Genomic DNA, 23,997 nt, shown 5'->3' with positions numbered 1-23,997 from the left:
AATGGGTCACAATACCAAACAATAAACACAAATATCCACCCCACAATAATACCAGCACGGTCACCAGTCCTGGGTGTGTGCAGTAGTGCTCGTGGTGGGTGATACAGTTTATCCGGAATATCCTGTATATCTGACAGATCCGGAATCGTGTTAGCCGTCTAGTAATTTACAAAACAAGACAACTACAGACAAACAAACAAACTGTTGTTATTTCTCATGGGGCCTCTCACAGTCCTTACAGGTTCAAAACTCAAACCGAAGCGAGGGAACAGATTGCGTCTCTCTGTCATCTTTTATGCCGTCGCACATGACCCCTTGGTAAACGAGTGCAGCCGTCCTTCCAATCTGTGTCTGCCACGTCGTTTCCCTTCTGGGTCAATGCGTTAATGCAATGGAGTTCCGCCCCCTTTCTAGCTGGCTGACTTGAACCCTGGGAAAGAACTGTCAGGCCAGCCCGTCCAGGGAACTCTGTTCTAGCTGATTAGAGCCCTCAAAGGTCGGGAGAGAGATTTACTACCAAGAATCATTGCATTTCTGTCACATTTATACATTATACATTTTAAGCTCTCACAAAAAGAAGCTCTTATATCATAAGAGACAGGATCAACAGAACACCTTAATATATAATATAATACCAGTTCTAACTTTCAAGGTCTTTCAGAAGCATAGGTGACATTTCTGCTAAGCTTGTATGGTTATAAAAACTCATTTCACAGCTATTTGATTTCAGCACTTCCTAATTTAATGTTACCTGACTGATTTCCTGTGAAAAATGTAAATATTAGCTTCTCCTGAGACAAATCTTTTGAAAACCTCACCTCATTTTGCCAATAAACCCAACAATGTATTTAGTATTGCACAGACATGTGTGTGTTTCCTTATCAGTCATATTAAAACATCTACACTACATTGGGTTTCACAGACCCTAAAACACATTTCAACATAGACTTCCAGTCTAAATGCTTGGCAAATAATTTACTACGGTTCTTTTCGTATTACTTGAATACTACCATAGAGTGTTTTTGTAATTATGGGTGCATCACTAAACCTGGGTCATCTAAACAGACCTGATGCTAGCCAATAGATTTGCCAACCTTTTACATTTATATTTGAATTTCACTTCAGTTGTCAGAATATTTGAAACCTTCCATACAAGATGTTTTTTTGGACTCATGGAATTCTGTCATTTCAGACACATATTTGTGAACTGTTTTTTTTTTTTTTTTTTTTTTTTAACCAATATGGCAGTATTGATAAACAGACAAATATATTTTACATGACGTGTATAAAAAAGACAGACATATATTATTCCTGTATACCAACGTGTGCTAAAGATACTTTATATAACCAACCCTTCAAATTGAGACCCAATTTCATTGACAATTTCCTGCCCATGCACTTAAGTGTCTAATACTGTGAGCCTTTTAGCTTGCACAGTATATGTCAGGTGAAATTAACGGAGCACTGTGATATTTACTTCCCAGGTGGAAATGTATTTCTAGAACTTACATAGCAGGTAAACAACACTTAAAAGACATATCAATAGAGCAGCAGATAAGTGCATTGCATGTTAAAGTAATATTCTCAAAACTACAAAAAAAAATTATAATTCCTTTAGAAATAAAGTAAAAGGCTATGTTCAATTCTGTCAACAAAGATGATATAATGCTTAAAAATACTCCTATGAAATCCTGTGCTAAATATTTCTATAGTTGCAGAATTTGTGAAAGACTTTTCAATTTCAGTGGTACAGTTTTCTAAGGTATTACCAGTCAATCACAGGAAACACTCACTCACTCCTATATGGAAGTATATGCTTCCAGGGTGGAGTTGTAAAGATTTGCTACCAACACTCCACAGCCACCCACATCTTTTATGACTGGACTCTGCCCAGTACATGCATTTACTAAATAGTGTAATATACTCGTTATTAAAAAAAATCCTTTACTTTGGTCTAATACAGTACAATGTTTGTGCTAATGAGTTTAAAACAAACACAATGAAAGTTCATGATTTATCAACAGATTGTTTTTTAAAACCCAGTTTTGATTAATTTAATAATATTAGAAACACTCCTAATACAAGCAGTGAAAGTTTTGTGAAAGGGGACAACTTTTTGTTGGTTGTCTATAACATTCACTGAAAACAACTGCATATTAAAAATGAGCAAGTTCTTTTTGTCTTGCTAGAAATGAGATGAGATTAGCATAGCAATTGAACAGGATGATAAAAGCCATTAAGAGACAAATGTAATAAATAAAAAGAATGAGAAAAGGCAAGAAAATTATGTTAATAAACAGAGCGAAGAAAAAACAGAAATTAACAGACATTACAGTGACTGTGATATGGAGTTCAGAGGAATCTAAAGTGTAATGATAACATTAAATCCTTGGAAACAAAAATGACAGATAAGAAAGAATGTTAAAGACTTCTAAGGGTTTTTAAAAAAATAATCATCTCAGAAATTAACAAAATAACAAAAAAGGAGAACTCAGGTAAAAGACACACAGTACAAAGTAAATTAATACCATTGCACAAGTCTGACAGTTCTGTGTAAGCATGGCTTATACTTGAATATACACTGTGTTTGATCAAAAATGCAGACATTTGCTAGCTAACTATTCATGAGAACTAATTCGACTTCCTTGTGGAAGTAACATAGGGTACCATATACTGTAGCTTGTTGTTTACAGTAGTAAACTCTAGTAGCCTATCCATCTCTGTTTAACGAGATGCAGCAGGACTATTAGGATCAGAATGCGTTGCCATGTAAGTAAAACACTTTCCTACACTGTAACGTGAACATGAAGCAATGTCAAGTCAGTAGCAAGTCCGCAAGTCAGAATTATTTTCTTAAGTGTGGGCACTGAACCAAATTCAATACGTCTGGGTGTGGTGGTGTTTTTGCTCTATTCCTCTTTTCTTTTTAATGTTATTTCTTAACCTAATCCTAACATTAAAGTCACTACTGAATCCCAATCCTGAATGTATTCTTAGCCTTAAGCCTCTATTAAGAAAGATATTCCTTCTGCAGTCCCCCCTGGGTGACATCTGAGTGCACAATGGTAGACTACATTTCATTGGAGGGTTGTCATGAGTCTGCACTTTAAATGTAATCAAGGTTGACAGAGGTGGAGTGTGCTATCAGTAAGTTTACAGTTTTAAACAGGCTGATAAACATTACAAAGCAACAGCTGAGTAAAAATCAACACTAAAGGGGTGTGGGTGTTGGCGTGGGTGTGTGTGGGGGGAGGGGGGGGGGACGATGACACAACCCTGGGAACATATAGTGTCCTGGACAATGACTCCTTATTGACAATGTTATGTCGGGTGCTGTACGTTTACCTGTCTAACCTACCATGGTTGCACTGCACAAAATCGCTTCGCTTTCTGGGATTGTGATTACATTTCCACCCTCCCTCCAACTGGCCCTTTTGCCAGGACTCAATCCAATTGAAGCGCTATGGTAACTTTCCAATGTTTCCAGGCAACCCAACTTGCAACACTGCACATTCTGTTTAAGGCTTTGGATGCGTTGCCCCTAATCCTCCAGGGCTGACTACTGCAACTCACTGTTTGCCAGCTTCCTTCCCTGCTCTCCTAGGAATACAAAGTGATGCGGCATGATTGTTAACTCAGAAGAAAACTCTTTCAGTGCCATCACTGTCAAGAATGGCACTCAGTGGTTTCCCTGATTGTTACTGAGAGTCAGATATTTTGTTATACTGCTGCTATTTTTATGGCTGTTGCATTGCAATGTATTATATTGTATCTATGTACTGGCAGATCTTGCAACAGCTTGTGTCCTCCATATCATTTCATACCGAAAAAACGCAAACAGTGTAAAAGGGAAATTGCTTTTTCACTTTTTATTTATTTATTTATTTTTAAATAACTAGTTACACTTTTAAAAAGGAAAGTTAAAGATAACACACGTTACAGCTCGATGAAGTACATAACGGATTGTATTACCATGTTGCCATTCTTTTAATTTACACGTCAGGGAATCAATTTGCCCGACTTTCGACCCTGGCATTGGATTTGAAAGTGCATCGTGAGACTGCAGTACGTCGAAAATAATAAAAAAAAGATTTGTCACTGACCAGTTATTCATTATTCACGTCCCAGCTTCCTTTAAGTTTTGCTAGTTACATTGTTTTCTCAGCTTGGTTTCTTGTTAAGACAAGTTTAACAACCTGTAAATGAAAATCAGAGTTCCATTCAGGAGTTGTCGCCTGTTGACTTAATTGTTTACTATTTGGAACAGAAGTACGTTGGCAAGAATTTATTTTTACCGAACCCAAACAGCATTTCATTGCATCACTAATAGTCCTCCCCTTTTAACGTCATATCTGACGTGCAGCCCCTTCGAACACCAGCGCTTTTGCTGATCAGCGGCATTACTGCTAGTACTCCTCTGCCTGCATAGAGCAATTCAACTTCACTGCAAGAGCTGGAATGAGGGAAAAATCATGTAATTGTTTGGTTGTTTTTTTTTTTTAACTTGGAAAGCGGCTGCACCATTTCTGACGTATACTCAAAAAGAGAGAGGCTGTCTACTTGTCTGTTTTTGTAGCAGACTTTTTATTTAGATAGGGTGGATATAAACTAGCCGTCCTTAATGGTTCAGAGACCATCGTGAAAAAAACAAAACAAAACAAAAAAACTAAACAAAAAAAAAAAAAACCCAAAACAAACAAAAAAACAAAAACAAACAAAAAAAAAACGGTCAGCATATGATGATCTCTGCAACTTGTCCATGCCATAATTCCCCGCGCTATTTTTAAAACCCTACGGCTGGGATTTCTGACAATTAAAACCTGCAATAATTTTTCTTTTGACATCTGAATGTGATGGCATATCGTGTAAAAAACAAATGAAGGGTTAGAAGCAGGTGTTTGTTGTTTCGGGGGTTCCAGAATTTTTGCAGTCACTGGATTAGACTGCTCGAATGTTTTTCAGAGATGTGTGCTTTTGGATTTGATCAACACCTAAACCGTAACAAGAAGATTCAGTAACGACTGATTTCAAACACCAAAGTGTTAAGTAGTTTTTAGAAGGTAAGATTTTATATTCACAGAATGCAAAACTGTGTTTTTCTTTTTAAAAGCTGAGAGGTGGGAATGAGCTGATTGTAATACATTAACTGTAGCCAATATTTACCCAATGAATTAAATTAATGCATACTGTATTTGTATCCATCTATGTTCAGTACATCACGAACACTATTGCTATCTGAATATGTATTGTGTTTGTATTTACTAATTCTGATTTGAATTTTATGCTGTAAGCAAAATATAATATATGTTTTTTACTTTTTCAATTATATGCTGCAAAAAACTTCAGTTAATGGATTATATATAGTTAATACAAGTAAAATTTAGTGAAAAAAATAAAACAACAACAAAAAAAGATTTTCCTGTGAGCACTTCTCACACTTCTCAATACGAATTTTGTTAAGATCTTAATTTAAACAAATGCTAGAACTCTACTTATATTTTAGTTAGCAATGTTTTTAGTCATCATACATCATTCTGTTATTACGAATATATATATTATATATATATAGATATATATATATATATATATATATATATATATATATATATATATATATATAAATTCAAAGTAATTTTCACCCTGCTTTACTTTAAAGACGGATAAAATACAATACATTTTAACACATTTATTTCATCTCCCCGTAGAAAAAGTGCTTCTGTCCAGAGTGCTGGTTGTTTGTAGTTCGCGTAATTTAAGAGAAATTTACATGGTATGCAATGGGCTTTTAAAGAAAAACCACCAGCAAAGGCTTACGCCCCCAAAACATACCCGGACTTTAGTATGCACTGACAGCCAGCGTAAGAATGATATATATATATGGCAATTTGACTGAGTAAACAATAAAACAAAAAACCAAACCAACCTCCCTCCGCTTTATTATATTTTAAATATTAAGTATTATTATCGCCCATCCTAGTTATATTTTGTGATGTCATGCAGGCTTTCATTAGCTTTAATAGGTCTAATATCGCAATATGTATATTCTGTAGTTTTCGTAGGTACTTGGATGAGGTGGGAAAGCGTATAAATTGCACGTTCAGGGTCATGTTCTCACATTATCATTCCTCTTCAGTCAGTTAATAAACAAAGTGTCACCATTGGACCATGTATTTCACGGTTTACCATACACTTATTAACAATCGGTCACTTCCACCTGCTTACAGCGCATTACTAGCTTTACATAATCGTTGCGGACTGTAGTAAATGCAGTATACAGTAATTGCCATTAATGTACAATTATTTGTTAGTTGTATATACATTTTCTGAAAATAATATAATATACATGTAGAGTTTTTCACAATGATGATGGTTCCATTAGAATCACAGGTGTCCAACATTATAACTGCCTGTAGGTGGCAGTGCAGATCAGATTTTCGATTTGTTTCAGCGGCAGACGCAGGTCGTTAAAATTGCTACACCAATGACAGCGTTACTGTAATAGCAGCTTCATTGCAGAATTGTAATAAATAATTTATTTTGTCATACTTATTTGATAAATTAATACTCAGTATAGTCATTTATAAAATGTAAGAATTATCTATAGCATAAAACACATTAAATGCTGGTTCATCCAAGGAAGCTTTATTTATATACCACATACTGCAATTGTACCAATATACAGGGTTGGTGTAAAGTTACTCTGATTGGGGTAACGCATTCATTCTGCATTGTATCACTGGGAGATGGTCATCACAGTGACCTCTAGTTATTTTTTTGATTGCGTCATTGTGTTCCCAATGTCTAATTCTGTACCTGCACCAAAATTCTGCACATTACATTGGCCACATCATGTGGATATGCTCTAACCATGTCAGCCTTGTAAGTTAACATAACCACATTTCCTGGCATGCTAGGGATGAGGGAGCATTCCATTCCCCATTTCCAACGATCATCCTGTCTCTGAGCTTACACGTAAATACCAGAAAATACTAAAAATTGATTCTGCCCAGCATGATGTCCAATATATTAATGTTTGTTCGTGTAAAAAAAAAAATACACCTACATTTTCATCTAATTAGTGTCAGATCAATAATGCAATTGATTTCACAGTGTACAGTACACAAGAGATTAGCGTGTCTTGCAGCAGTCAACCACATTTTCTACCTTCATTTTCTTTTGTATGTCCTTGATTAGGGAATTTGCTTGGAGAACCCTTTTTGACAACTTCCTGTCACTCCTGGTAAACTTTCCCTGTTTACCTAGAAATCAATTGATCAGTCACTAATTAGATGGAAATAATTGGCATGTGTGGCAGACTAGGGGGAAGAGGAGAGAAAAATGTAGTCCAGGAGGGGCTAAGGACTACATCCCCCCTGAATGTCACAGGAGGGAGACAGGATGAGACTCACCTGGCTATAATAATTGAGTGTCACTTGCCTATGATTAGCAGGCAGATATATAGCAGGATAAGAATGTTTGTTCAGGGCAGCCTCCAGTCTGTGAAGGGAAAGGCTCTCAGTGTAATGAGACCTGTGTGGTTTAATTGTTTTTTTAAAATAAGGTAGTGCCAGAGCCAGACAGAAGAATGTGTTTTTTAAGCACTTTCATGCAGTATTTATTGTGTACAGAAATAAAAAGAACATAGTTCAAGTGCTAAAGTACACATTTATTAAACAAACAAACACAGTAACAACAAATTGGGCAAGAGGGCCAAAATAAAAATAAAATGTAGGCTGGACATTAACCTTCACTACTCAGCTGCAAACAAAATACAGTTTCACACTCATCTAACTCCATCCCAAAAACAAAGGATTTCTCCTCCCTTTTATAATCCCTGCCAACTTTACAATCCCGCACACACTATTGCCACAGACCTCTTAAAGAAATCTAAGGAGAAGGTTTGTACAGCATTTCCCAAACTCCACAAAAGTGTTCTTGTAGAGTTTTAAGATACAATGCTGCTACGTTCTTCGTTCAGGTTTATGATATACACTAGAGTTCCACTGGCTTTTAGTGCACGCCATTGAGTGATTTCTAACTCCATTAGTGAGGGTGTCATAGCTCATACATTTCTTTAGTATGTTCCTGGATCATTTGGTTAGTGGTGTTGTATAAAATATACCCAGGATGGTTTTAGCTTCATTGCTTTATAATAGATTGTGCATTCCTGAGCTATGCATGATGTTTATGTAAGAATTGAACTGCAGTCCATTCTGGCTGTCCCTTGTGGTCGAATATCACAGCAGTGAGGTATTTGAATGGGCCCCCAAGGGAGCACTGCATTGGCTTTGAGATCCCATAAGCATGGCAGAGCTAGAGTTGGATCACCACAAGACAGCACAGCTGGTGCAAAACTAAGCCAGATGGAGACCTCCAGCCTGAACTCTTGTGGTTCAGTAGCTTGGCGTGATGCAATGCTTAGGTTATGAAAACAGGGGGTCAGAACAGAGAATGCCATTGATCTTCATTCCTCCTAGGCCAGTAAGGGGGCTACGTCAATGAGGTGACATTGGGAAGAAAACGGGTCTCATGTTTGGTGTCCTATTTTTCCCTAAAGATCCTATATATTGCTGGAACCCATTCATTATTTAAGGACAGCTTTCATAAAACATTCACATTAATTCTTGGAAACCTTGGTTCCTCGGTGGATCATTTGATTGCTGTCTCATGTTCATGTGTGTAGGCCTTGAAATGTAATGACCTACTGTACCGTATGTGCAAAATTTCCATATATGCAAATCAATGGGATTCAGCTGTCAAGATAATTGATCATCTTTTAGACCTCCCCTGCTGTAGTACCTTACTGGCTAGGTTGATTTCCATTTTAATATGTGCTTTTGTTTTTGCATAATGTGTTTGCCATACTGTATATATGGCTGTAAAGAACAACTGTGTTTCTAAATTTTCCATGCCTCATCTAATTTCTCAGAAGCAACAGCCACCATTGTTGATTAAATGGTGATTCATGGATACAGCAAAAATATGGCATTTTTTGCAATCAAAATTGCTACACAGAGTGAATTGTAGGATTTTGACTTTGTGACAGTGGTGGATCTTTGTTGACCTTGTGTGCCAAGGTAATTCTTCTAATTTACATGTGGGGTGATTCTCATGAATGTGCTGAGAGCTACAGTGTGAGTTCATTCAGTTCCTCAAATCCTAAAAAATAGAAGTTCTTAATTTTTTATGAGGTACACCTGCAATATAGGGCACACTTTGTCTTACTGGACTGTCCTCCCAAAAAACTGATTTGCAACAACTCTCATCCATAACATGCATTCTGTAATATAGAAAAGCTGTTTCTCCAAGTAGCAATTCAGTATCTGTCATGATCGGCAACAGATCGAATAGACCTTGATTAGAGGTCTGATAGAGAAGTAATTGTAGATTAATACTAACAAGTGTCTTCTTTTAATTATTCTATTGAAGTTTTAGTCTTTGGAATAATGTTTGTAGGTCACATTAATCATTTATGTACAATATTTAATTTAGATACTACTTTGAATTCAGCGCACAAAAAAATTGTTCATGTATGTCAATCAGGTGCAGTATTGATTGAGTCTTATCAAAGATTGTTATAAATGTTAGCATTAATCTGTCAATTAGATTTCTTGTGCTGGTACCTGAAATAGATTATTCATAAATGCTGTCTCAGATTATGGTATCTTTTCCAAGGATATAAATCAAGTCCCATTCATTATGGGGTGCCAAACAGGTATATCAACTTTGAGAAATATTTACATATCAATGTTTGATATATGGATTGCTATTTGAGATATACATCAATGTGTGATATATATGGATTGATATTTGATATATATATATATGTGTGTGTGTGTGTGTGTGTGTGTACAGGCGATCCTCGACTTACGACGCGCGGCACTTATGACTCTTTTGCATTATTACCCTGCTTCGACTTTACGATATCGATACAGCATTTACGACATGGTGAGACCCAAGCCATGCATCACGTGTGCATGCTCGGTGTCCGAACCACAGTACCTGTTGAGGTCACCCTGACTTAGTCTAGGGTTTTTTTTTAATTTTTTTATACCTGAAACTGTTTTTTTTTAAATTTATTTGTCGTTAATAATGTCTGTTAAGAGCAATTGACTCAAAACGAAACCTAAGCTGTGAACTCTGTCACATGATGAGAGGTTTAACTTCAGGCGATCATATTTCCTGCTAGGAGTACCACATACACACACCAAACACGTCATTGGAAAGCCCCGAGTCTGTACTTTTAAACAAGCCAGGGAGGTGTCTGAGCAATATGTGCGTAATCACCGGGCTGAGTGTAAAGAGTTAAATAAATATTTCCATGAGTACAATATAACGGGTCATTTTTGTAAAACTATATTATCTGACTGAAGAGTCAGGAACGTAACCCCAGTTTATAACATTGTTCCTATGGGAAAATGTGCTTCCGCTTATGACTTACACAGTTACTATATATATATATATATATATATATATATATATATATATATATATATATATATATATATATATATATATATAAAAAGGCGACATACTTCTGACTTTTGTCATTTAAAAAAGTCATTGCCACCAAGGTCCTTAAATGCTACAATCACATTTTAATGTGTAGATAAATTTGACAGGAAATGTACAAGCTGTAGTGCATTTAGCATTATAAAAAGTACCTGTGGTTATATTATGTTTTTATCTTGTGTTTTTTTTCACCCTGTGGATGTGACAGTTCATGTTGAGAGCATTTTGTTTTAGGAAGCTGATTGATGTGAAAATCGTAGTTTGATCATACAGTGGATTGTAATTAGTACTAATATTGGACAAAGAAATGGCAATACCTGCCTAACACCACGGGCAGCTAAATCAGCAGAGACTCGAGTCTCCAAGGTGATTACATTGTTCTGGAGGGATCTGTAAATTCCCCAGTGATTACTGCCCCTAATTATAAATCTACTGCACTGCCAGTTTTTCACAATTGCCCATAATCATCAGTACTAAGATTGCTCCTCATGAAAACGATTATTCCTGTAGTCTTGGATACTGAAGCACCTGTCAACCAATCACCCTATTAGTCCTCTTTTTTTCTAACACTTCAATATGTTTAACCTTTGTCATACTGTAAGTGTAGCCGAACACAGTAGATTAAAAAACAAAAATGGTTGCATCAATATTATTTCTTATTCCAGTCAATTGTCTTAATTGTCGAAAGTCTTATTTTAAAAAGGCTAGACATGTAATCTTTTCATGTTCATTTAAAATGCCAGACGTAGAAATATATTATATATCATTAGAAATTACTGAAATGTTTTGAATGCCCCAGAATTCAACAGTATAGTTGTGGCAGCAGTTGCCTTTTCATCTGGTTATATTTTTACATCGAGGAGTAACAAATGTTTTTAGTAACGAATGTGCTTGTGACACTTGGCGCTCATGAAAGAAGCTGTACACAGCACTGGAGGCTAAAGACCTCACAAGTTATTATCTACAGAGCAGGAGGAGCACAGGATAGATGGCTATGTGATCTGCCCTATAAGCCTCAGACCTCCCCTCAGTATTCATGCACAGTGGTTGTTTTAAAAGTCACTTGACCAGTTCACAGATATGCTGAGCGGAACATGTGCGCTGTAGAGCAATTGACAGTGGGAAGAGAATGGTATGGTAGGCACTCTCATGGCATGTCTAATGGCTCAGCGTACCCATCATTTGGTTCCATAATTGCTGACATTCATTCTCTCTAAGTACATCCACTAGGGGTTTTGCAGTGGAACAGGTTAATGTCTAATAATATATATATATATATATATATATATATATTTTTTTTTTTTTTTTTTTATATAGCACCTTTCATAGTGGACCACCACCACCAAGCACTTTACAAGATACGAGACTAGGGTGTGTGAACTATGCATCAGCTGCAGAGACTTACAACAACATCTCACCCGAAAGATGGAACACAAGGAGGTTAAGTGACTCGCTCATGGTCACACAGTGAGTGAGTGGTTGAACTGGGATTTGAACCCGGGTCCTCCTGGTTGTAGCCCGTTTCTTTAACCACTGGACCACACAGCCTCTTTAAAGTATTGATTAGTACAGTAGCAACATTATCAGCAGCAGGCGGTGTTTATTCCTATACATATTCCCATTTGATCTGATGAGATAAAAAAAATGGGTTTCTATGATCTGCTGATAAATGCGCTTAGTCCTTTGTTTATATGTAATGATAAGTATAGTCTAGTGAGCCTTTAATCCATCGAAGTGTAGAAAATGAACTGTAATAACCTTAATTTGTAGCTTTATCAGTTGCATTCAGTAATATCATCTATGTTGTGAATATAATTACTGTAATTGTATGTACATTAAGTCTTTACTAACATAAACAACAAGCTCTCATAATTCATTCGTCATGAAATTAAATGGCACACATTGACTCCTGCTGGAAGAAACTGGTACAACAATACCCAATGGTGCCTGACTAACAGATGCCTATAAAATAAATTTAAAAAAAAATAATTATATATATCTACACACACACATATATATCTATTTATTCAGTTCTGGTATTTACCTGTGGTCTCAGCTTTGATTTTGGATTCGGAATTCCCATTGTTTATTACAGTTTTGCTTTTTTTTTTTTTTTAATTCCTAATACTTTTTTAAACTTTTAAATATACTAGCACAACATGTGGCACAAAGAACACAGGGCACCTTTGAATATGCTCTTTCCCCCTGTAATAGGGTGGTCCCTTAAGGGCAAGGTTTGGACAGACTCACAGGGGCAATTTAACACTATCCACTGATTCGTTTTCTTCTCCTTTATGGCTCTCTGGGTGCATGCAGTACCTCAGCAAAGCGCTTAACCTGTCTGTGCCAGTTTAATTAAGGTCTTAAAATAAAATCAATCTACCCTCACAATAAAAAATAAGCAGCAGTAGGGAAGTGTATAGCGAAGTGTGTGCTAAAGTTAATTATAGTGAGTGCGTAACAATCTGCCTCTGCTACATACTTTTTTAGGACTCCTTCTAAATTGGTCCTGATTTACTAAGCTGTTTTTGCAGCACTAAGTTTATTCCTTCCAAAAAAAAGCTGTTACAAAACTAATAAGAAACAAGTTTGCTTTAAACCAACATTTATAGTTGTTTATTGCTTCGTCTGCTACAGGTTTATTTTCATTTTGGAAAAATAATGGACTACATTTTAAGCTGGAGCAAAAGTGTATTATCTGCAATATACACTGACTGGCTTTTCTGAGGCCTGTATAAAATATTTGGTTGGACTACCATTACCATCTGTCATAATCACCGACTTGACATGACGTGGCATAGGCTCAAGTACAGGATTCTGGTATTGGTGGATGTGTGCATTACCATTTTGAAAATAGCTATCTCCATTAGGGTACAAGTGCAGCACTGTTGGGTGAACTTGATCCACAGCAATGCTAGTAAACTACAGTACAAGTAAACTACAGCATTCACTTGGCTAGACAATCGGCTAGACAGGTCCTAAAAAAGTACCCAGGCATTGTTTGTTTAAAAGGACACTAAATTGTTGCTGTTGTTTAATATATAAACAACTAGGCTGGAGGTTCTTGTACTCACTTTTATAACCCTTTAAGTAACTCTCTTCAATGACAATAAAGGGACAATACAGGGTCTTCTTTTGTGTATCTCTAGTATCACAATGTTGTGACCCAATACAGTAGAGAGGCAATTATCCAAACTAATTGGGACTGATACTAGTTAGTATAATCGATTTGTCTGCATAATCGAACAGGTATTAATAATAATTACTGTACCTTTAATGATGTATAGAATATAACATACACAAGTACTTACTGATGATATATAACTTGTGGCCTATTCTGTCACATTTAGCTTACAACATTTCAAAGCTTTAGAAGTCATTAAATTAATGCAATTCAATAAAACCTTTACTCCTACAGTTAAGGTAATGAAATACTGTAATTAAATGTACCATATACCAAACTTTGAAAATCATCAGCGTATAACTTTGACCATTAAAGAACTTTAGCAATCACTAAACTTCCAAAATTCAGTAAAATGTTTCTATACTTTGATACCTGCTGTTAAGACATTGTAATACCATGCAATTGAAATGAATAAAATAAAAGTTCTTAGCTTCTTAATAACATAGACAGGATGTCCAGCCTGTATTGACGAAATAAAAGAAGAATCAAGAACGAGGTGACTATTTTAATTTGCTTAACTGCAACAATTTAAAGCACACAACGCTCCATCTAAGGTTTTGGTGGTCTGAATAATTCTGTAACTTTCATTTGCTTCAGTTTCCTGGTTCTTTTTTTGGCAGCTAAATCTCATAGCCGTTTCAGCAGCACAAGCTGTGTGCTAAATATACCACATTTAATTCAATTAGACAGTACGGTTGATCAAAGATTGGGTAATTGACTCTACTGAACTGGTAACTCACTACCATAGGACAATATCAGGAATAGTGAGCTACTGTATTGGGATCACTATGTAGTTTTTGTTCGTCATCAATTGCATTGCCATCGCTGGTCTGCTCCTATTAATTTGATTGATTTCTGATTGCCAGTTTTAAAATTCTGTTTAATTTAAGTACAATAATTACTGAACCTGCATTTTGCTTATTTAATGATATGCTTGCTACAACCTTTCATTTCTGAATATCCTCATGCAAAATACCTTCATTTGAACGCTGCCAAGAAGTAGGCTTTTCCTTAGAAAATTACTCTGGAAAACAGCCAAGTGTCTTTAGAACATGTTAACTTTTGCCCTGACGACAGTGCTGTTGGAATTGCCGAGAAGTGTTTTGAAGCAGCGTGGTTCAATTATTGGGTTATTTTGAGATAACCCCACTTTTATGAGGTCACAATAAACATATTAATATACAGTATATGAGCCAACCCTAATCATCATCCCAAGTCATACAATAGTGTGCAAATGTATTAGAACACTTCAAGATTTGTAATTTATGTCCTTTATATACCTATCTGCATGAAAACCTCTGGGTGTGAGAATTTCAATTTGCCGTCAGTAACGAGTGGTATAGAAACAATAGGCACTCATGCATGAAAATGTTACACCATGTGTTAGAGCATGACCTATGTGTTTCATTTTCTCTTACTATTTTAAATTAATTGCCTGTATGGTCTATTAAAGTCATTAAATTAGACAATCATTAATGTACCTTTTGGGACAATTTTACAGTTACAGTGGTTTGATTTCATATGCACAACAAATCAAAACACTGTAATTTTTAATTTTCAAATGAACTGGGTGCTGGCATGTAGAGATACATATATTATAATACCCAACCCCTAGAGTTTAGTTAAGATAACATTGAAAAACTAAAATGTTTTAACGTGGTATGGGTATAGCATTATGGACTAGGCTTGGAGAATATACTAGCTAATTGCCTTATGATGAACTAATTTCTCAGTATTTCAGAGGAACTAAGAACAGAGCTGTATGCTTCCTATGCTAAACTTTCTGTTGCGCCTACAATATCGATTTACTTTGACTGTTCAGCTACAGTACATAAAACGATTCCAACAGTGGTCGTGAGCTATTGGTTGTGGGCATGTGAATCTCACTGGGAGCCAGCGCAATCCAAGTGCCTACTTGGTAACGATCCATCTTTTGTCAGTTATGGGCTCCTGAAGTCTGTTTTCTGACAAACCTCATCAAAAAGACCTAGTAAGTGTGCAAGTATCCTAATATAAACTAAATGTTGATTTCCAGGTAAAGTCAATATCAGTTTGTTATACATGGTGGGGGGTGTACAGTTCTACTAACATACTTGTTTATAAATTTGAAAGACTATTTATATGGTGTATATGGCTATTTATAAGTGTGACACTGTATGAGACAATGTTGTAGAATTCAGTTTGTCAATTGATCTCATGTACCAGGCTGTGAGCTTTGTGGAAACTAAACCAACCAGGACATTCCCAGTACCGTCAGGGTAAACACTGAGGCACCAAAGCAGATTTATATAATTATTGGCAAATGAAACACTAGTCACTGAATGACTGAAGTCGATTTCAATCCAAACTCACCTTTTCTGTAGACCCAATACCTCAGCCTTCCTTAAGAAAAATTGTGAAAAATAAACCATGTTAGCTAAAATACTTTTGAAGAATTATGCCACATGTTATGTTTTTTATAGTAGTGTGTCAAAGTTTAACCAATGTTAGCATCTCCAGCTTTTGAATACTGTATGTTTATAGAATAGACTGTAATCGCTATGAGAGGCATTATAACCGTTTCTAGGATTCAGCTCGATACCACAATCTGAATTCTAAGCAATGACTTCTTAAAATATCACATCATAATTATTTTCAGAGCTGGGTTTTTACTTCATTAAAGCAACTGATAAATTGTAGGTAAAGCTGGTAAGGAGCCAAAAAAGATGGTTAGACAATAACTAGATTACGTGCTGCTGTTAGTATGTGCATACTGATGTTTTGTGTAGTACAGGCCCATTGTCTGGTTGAGAGATTTTCGATTTTTTAGCAGTGGATGGTAGCAGAGAAGTTTTACGTATATGAAGTGGCACTTGACAGGTCATTCAAAACTCCCATCGACTAGAGATGACTCCATAAATATTATTATACAATGTAAACTTTGAAGGGAATTTCATCTCCGCAATAAAAGCTTGAGTTAAATTGCACCAATTATTCTTCTGGCTGGCACTTCCTATCAACAGTTTCTTCAATGTGTGTATAATAATATAGCCAAAGGGGTTAGACAACACCAACAATCAAGAGGAAAGCCGTTCTTGACCTTGCCTTGACTTCAAAAAGCAAACAAATTGAAAACCACTGCCATATAATTTCATATTTTTAGCTTAATCGTATTAATTTGGGCAGATTTGGAAATGAATTATATTTGCTATTGCCGACTGGCAGCACACTTGTTAAAAGATGTCACTTTCCTTTAAAACATAGTCTTTAACTGTAATTATTGTGCCAAAAACAGATAGCAAGGTGTAATTCTATGAAAATATCTAGAATGTTACTGCTGTATTTTCACAAGAAAACAGAAACCGCTGTAGCAATGTTTATAGTACTCTTTCTGTTCAATTCTAACCTTGGGCATGCTTGAGTGTTTGCACTTGTGGTGTAAAAGGTTTTAGCACCTTTTACTATTTATCAAAAATACCAGAATCATTGCTAACCTCCTGAGTACTTGTAGCACAGAGAGTTGACCTTTCCCCCTGCAGCACTCTGCCTCCAGTGTTTGGAAGGAATATATCAGTAAGAAATAGCACATAGAAGAAATGTGGAAATTCTTATCAGTGTCATAAAAAATACTATGAGAAAACGTATGGATTGTCACAGTGAATCAGGTTCCAGGAAGAACTATGGTAAATGCCTGCTCAGTTTAGAATCTTCAAAACCGGACTGTGGCTGGGGTTTAGGTTCTAAATTATCATTGTTTTTTAAAAGGTTTCTACATTTTACCATTTAGCAAAATGACAAAAAAAAAATTAAAATTCATTTTTTAAAAAGCGGTTTAGGGGGAGATGTACTGAGATGGGACAGTCGCAGCGCAAACATACAGCAACTTGCATATTCGTTGCGACACTTGGCAAAGTGCACATTTTGTTGTATGTACTAAGAAAAAAGATGTTAATGAAGAGAGCCGCAATATACTTATTTTAAATATTATTTGCGTCATCTTAGAGAGATCTCTATTGAGAGTTGTGCAACATTTTTTCAAATAAAATAGCGAAGTTGTGGTTTGCTACAGCAGAGGGATCCCTCCTGAAGGATAACATCTATACATGCAAGAATCAAAATAACACAGTTTTTGTTAAATGTAAATGTCACCTGTACAATGCATTTTGATCCGTCTTCATTTTACCAATATTAATTTTAATACTGTGTGTGTGTGTGCATATATATATATATATATATATATATATATATATATATATATATATATATATATATATATATATAATGTGTATATATATATATACTGAATTAAAGGCCGTTTAAATCTAAGATAGTATAGATAGGCCCCGGGGTCACCCCGGGGGGGTTTTCGAACAATACAGAGTATGCCGGTCTGGGACCCTTTGGCGGATGTAACCGGTTGTCTGATATAAGGAGGTGTTGGGTTTAAAAACAATACAATAAAATCGAACACACATACATTTACAGTTCTCAATGTATTTTAAATATAAATCATTGCGCTGAAATAACAGTAATGTGTTTTGGGTATGCTAAACATTACGTTATGTAAAAATATTTAAAAAAAAACAAAACAGAAATGTCATAGAAATTTGTTTTCAGTGCTTGTAAGTACACCCTGAGATGGGACAGTCGCAGCGTAAACATACAGCAACTTGCATATTCGTTGCGACACTTGGCAAAGTGCACATTTTGTTGTATGTACTAAGAAAAAAGATGTTAATGAAGAGAGCCGCAATATACTTATTTAAATATTATTTGCGTCATCTTAGCGAGATCTCTATTGAGAGTTGTGCAACATTTTTTCAAATAAAATAGCGAAGTTGTGGTTTGCTATAGCAGAGGGATCCCTCCTGAAGGATAACATCTATACATGCAAGAATCAAAATAACACAGTTTTTGTTAAATGTAAATGTCACCTGTACAATGCATTTTGATCCGTCTTCATTTTACCAATATTAATTTTAATACTGTGTGTGTGTGTGCATATATATATATATATATATATATATATATATATATATATATATATATATATATATATATATATATATATATATATATATATATATATATATATATATATATATATATATATATATATATATATATATATATATATATATATATATATATATGAATTAAAGGCATTTTAATTCTATCAGATTCTATAGTGGGGCCCCAACCTTCACCCCCAAAAAGCTTGTTATAATCATACAGCAGCCCTGGTAAACCGGACATGTTTGTCTGATATAAGGAGGTGTTGGGTTTAAAAACAATACAATAAAATCGAACACACATACATTTACAGTTCTCAATGTATTTTAAATATAAATCATTGCGCTGAAATAACAGTAATGTGTTTTGGGTATGCTAAACATTACATTATGTAAAAATATTTAAAAAAAAACAAAACAGAAATGTCATAGAAATTTGTTTTCAGTGCTTGTAAGTACACCCTGACTTTGGTGAAAATTAGGTACTTGGATGTTCATCTCAAATACATTGTGCACAAATGAAAGAAAAAGCGGACTGGGAAATGCCAGCAACAATTGCGACTTTTTAAAACGTGCTTTCAAAAGTTCTTAACAAATTGATGCAATTGCATGCAGATTTATTACATCTCATTACATATTTTTGATCCCTCACTTGCACTATCTCTACCCTGTTTTTGCGAATTTCTGCAGGAATGCCCAGAATTACATATTCATTTAGGGCTAAACCACAAATAAGAACTGCGGCTCTAAAGCATTCGTTAAAATTATGCCAACAGCGTTGCATACTTTTCTATAGCCCCTTACGCACTGGCATGCTCTACCCGGGTTGGAACCTACCCATGTCAGGTCCCCGTGTTGTGGAGGTCAGCTACGCGATTTCACAATGATTTGGTGTGTCCAAGCAACAAAAATATGGCTAAACAGAATAAACAAAAATGTTGTGGAAGTGAATGTTCAACGTGTCAACCCACATCCTGAGGTGGGTCGCTGGAACCCGAGTTAACTCGGACACAACCCAGGTACGTGGTTTCACACTGAGCAGGATTGTGACCCGGGTAACCAGAACCCGGATGCAGACCTGGGTAGAAGTGCCAGTGTGAAAGGGGCTCATGGAAGGAAAATGGAACTAGGAGGTCTTGAACTCCTAGTCAAAGCACCTTAACACTGACATCAATTTCAATTGAAAAAAAATTGCAAAGTCAGCAGTGTGCACACTGGGGTTGTTAGTTTCTATGCGGAGCGTCTGAATTCGTACATTTGTTTGCTTCAACAGGCATTTAAAGTTTGCTTTGGTTATAAAAACTGTACGACCATATGAGTATTGCAAAATAACTGGGCAGTAATGTTTAGGGCAATCTAGTGAAAAAAAATTAGCATCCAAAACAACGCTGTAGTCTTTGATTCTCATATGAGACTTTTAAACCACAGAACAAACCTTGAGGATTGAGTGTGAAGTGTAAAACATTGTTTTGGTTTTGTTTGAACTTACAAAAATAGCACAGAAAAGAGGGATGTGCCTGTCATGATTTATTCCTTAGAACTGTTTAATGTATTTGGTATATTGAGACACACACTTGCAAACAGTACAAGCCTGGGGCTCAAATTAAGATGTGAAATTCAGGCAAACTTTTTTTAATAATAATTGCTGCCACCGAATCACAGAAGCAGAATGAGGGTGACCTTGGATCTGCGCTGCAGACCCAGCAAGCTATAAAACTGACAGAGCAATATTTAGAATATATTTATATATGAGTTTTAGAATTTGGAAAACCTGTCATAACAAAGTCATTTTTTTTTTCAAACGTGTTCTACCTTTAATTCCTTTGGCGGAGTTGGGAGTGGGAATCAGCAGAGAAGGGGTTGATGATTCCAAAGACCAAAAGTTATCAGTTGCTCAACTTAGCATTCAACTCTGAAAGCCCCATCCACTGTACAGTTAGATATGTATACAGAGAGCAGGTTTCAACTGAATAAGGATGGCTGTTCTTTCCCAGCACTATGCTTCAACAGACAAGCTCAAAAGTTCAAAGCCAAGTAAAAGCAGACATAGAGAAAAAACAAATATGATAACTCAATATTAGAGAAACCGAACCTGGAATTATTGCAAACACTAAAATGGTAAGGGGTGTAAAAAAATTAAAATAAAAAGCCATTCAAATTACCCTTCCATTTTAATGTTTGTTGACTATGGGTGAAAGGAAACTCAAAAACTGTATAGTTATCCACAAATTAAATAGAGGTCAAGGACAAAAAGATTGGATTTATATTAGAGGCAAACTTTATCAGATTATCCAGATTGAGGATTCTGGCCCTGACAGCAATATTGAAGGCAGAGTTACAGTACTTCATATTGTATCAAGAAATAAAATCCATAGACAGCTGGAGGGATCTTCTGTAGTCACTAAAACCAAGGTGAATGTCCATAAACTCTAAACCTCATTACTTTCTTGTCAGAAAAGAGCAATGAAACAGTGATGAAAGAAGTATGTGTGTACATTACTTTGATAGTCTAAGGATGTAGATGCCGCTGTGTCAAGTCAAAAGAATTGTCCCTGGGCACAAGTAAAGGATGTATTTGCAGTTCACAATGTGCTTGTTCGTGGGTTGCATGACCTAGGGATGGTTTACAAGAGATGCTTCCAAACACAGTAAAAAATAGAAGATTGAGGGAGACCTCAATTATTTGGAATCATTTAACAGTTTACAAGGCTTTTTTCTTCAGAGTGGAAGCTGTCTAAAAATGGTTTTCTAACTTTGTATTTATTGTAGAAAGGGCAATGGAAGAAAGCTAATAGCATTGCTTCACTCATCTCCACAGAAAGCACAGACAAATTAGGCAAAAACATATTTTACTGCCAAAGGTAGGCTACAAATGCACTGGAGGTGGAGAGTTTCATTAGCTTGTTAAATTATGGCTGTCTGAAAAGTGTCAAGCTGGAGGAACAGAGGTTGTAGGATGCTACTTTGAGTCTTGTTTTCAAACTGGCTCAACACAACAATGGAACAGATCTGAGTTCTACTTGAAACAGTGTGCTTTAATAAAGTCAAAATGTGTCAGTGGTATAAACAGAGGCCTGCTAATAGATGTGACTGCTGAATTGATAATAAACACAGTTTTGTTTTAAGAATGATAACTCCTACTATATCGCCCATATTTGTACTGGTGAAATTGGCAGACTGAGCTCAAGGTTCTATCTAAAAAGACGGTTGCAAAGAGACCACAATGGGGTTTTGAAATTAATCCGCGTCAAAGCATACTTTGTTGAAAATAAAAGTAAAGATCTATCAGGTAAAGTAATCCCTGAATTAATTGATTTAATATTAAAAAATGTATACATGTGCTTTATTTTTAAATATACTGATTGATGGTTTGTGATATATGCCGTCCTTACATAAACCTCTTGCTACTGTCTGCTATGTTTACAGTAGACAGAGTAATATACTGTATTTGAAGAGGGTAAGGATGCAGGCACAGTTTCAGGGTTGGCCCATGTTTGACAGCTGTACCCTGAGGCACAGCCTGGGATGTAGATCTAGTTCAGGAGTTAAAGCTGCAGTGTCCCACAATCCTGTTCAGTTTTAAATGATTCCTTCTTGATTGTCTATGTGTGTTCTTCCATAACCCATCCTTCTGTTCACTCCACTACATCAAAAACAGACATGTTGGCTCTCTAGTTTGTTTCTGTCCGCTAAATACAGCTTCAATTACAGGCATAGTAAACTTCAGGTCACTCAATAAACAGGAATGCTCTTGCTACTACATGTAGGAAAGCACCTATGGCTTTTAATTTTCATTACAATTGACCTCTAATGTAGGGTGACCAGATACACCAGATTGCACTTAGGCAAATACAAAAATGTAAAGAAATAGATTTAAAAAAAAAAAGTTAAGCTGTTAACTTTCTTATTTACTGTTCAGATGACAACGGTCTTCTAATCAACCTATCAGTGCATCTGCACTGGTTTTTCTGTCACCTGCTGCATTGTACTTAGCAGGTGGGACAAAGTCAGTTCTGCATTGTTTAGGTTGCTAAAATCTAGTTTTCAGCATTAGACGTAAAATACCAAAAATGGACAAAGCAAAACAAGTAAAGTATATTTTGGCTGAGGATCGTGTCAAGACATTTCCCGAAGAAACTGTACGGAAGGAGGTCATTGTTTTGCACACCTTGTAATGTGATTTAAGGAAAATACGATCAATGGCTATATATTCTCAATCACACATTAAACAAAAGGCTGCTGAACAGAACGGAAAACAAACAACAGCTTTCATAAAACAAATTGGAAAGTCCGAGCAGACAAAAAAAAGTATTCCTGTGTTGGTTGTACCCAAGTTAAATCAGCACTACAGGTACAATCAACCACAGCTGCCTCAGTTCAAACGACCCTTGCTGTTTACTTTTTAAACACAGTTAGAATTTTAGACCCAAATAGGCACGTTTTCTTTGTTGACTTGGTACTGATAAAATAAATTCTTGGATGGGGTAAATAACTTGACAACAAATGTGCTGCATATATGGACTTTATTAAAGAATGCCAGATACCTTTGGGTAGCCGAGTTTTGGGACTGTTTGTAATTGATTTCCACATCTGTATAACTTGGCAAAGCGTTGCCTTACACTTCCAACCAATTCAGTTGATGGAGATGTGGTCTCAATGTATGGACAGGCCCACACCAGACAGAGAGTGATGGCAGCAACTGCTGGGGATGTTGCATGCTTGCCTTTTAACAAATGACAGCGCTCTGTTTTAGTAAGGAAGCAAGTACCACTATTTTTAGGCTTTTATAGTGCTATGAAATATTATCTGGGTGTATTTAATGTTTAAACAGGTCCACAAAATGTCAGTGAAATCCTAATTATAATCCTAATCCGAACTGGATGACTTGGCAATGTGCATAACATCCTTTTTGCCGATGACATAGCTGTAGAACTCCTTGTAGCTCATGTTGAATTTTTACTTTTGAGATTCGATTACTCGCGCAAGCTTCAATTCACAGTCACATTTAATAATAATATAATAATAATAATAATAATAATAATAATAATAATGATGTTGTATTCCACCATCGTGATGCCCCACTCTTTTTCACACAATTTACAAAATGCCTTTGTAACACAGTGATATGATTGAATCCAGATTTTTTTTTTCTCCCACTGCGTTCGGTACCCTCTGTCTTTTTTGCTTTTTAGTGAAAGGCTCGTCAACAACACCAGCCACCACGACACTTCGCCAATAAAACCAGACACACCAAGTAAAACACATGACGATTGGATAGCCGTACAGATGCAATGCAAACAACTCACTCAA

General features: G+C 35.9%; 1 protein-coding gene across 1 annotated transcript in view; it reads left to right on the top strand.

The window, feature by feature from the left end:
* Positions 1-4,421: 4,421 nt before the first annotated feature.
* The window catches only part of LOC121326587 (neuroligin-1-like), a 100,315-nt gene continuing 80,739 nt past the window's right edge, over positions 4,422-23,997 (top strand). The window contains exon 1 of the mRNA XM_041269920.1: positions 4,422-5,060. The gene's annotated coding sequence lies outside the window, so the exon portion shown is untranslated. The remainder of the gene's footprint in view (positions 5,061-23,997) is intronic.

This window comes from Polyodon spathula, chromosome 14, assembly GCF_017654505.1.
Source record: "Polyodon spathula isolate WHYD16114869_AA chromosome 14, ASM1765450v1, whole genome shotgun sequence".
Taxonomy (NCBI): domain Eukaryota; kingdom Metazoa; phylum Chordata; class Actinopteri; order Acipenseriformes; family Polyodontidae; genus Polyodon; species Polyodon spathula.
The sequence above is the reverse complement of the archived record's forward strand: the minus strand, read 5'-3'. Positions and strand labels throughout refer to the sequence as shown.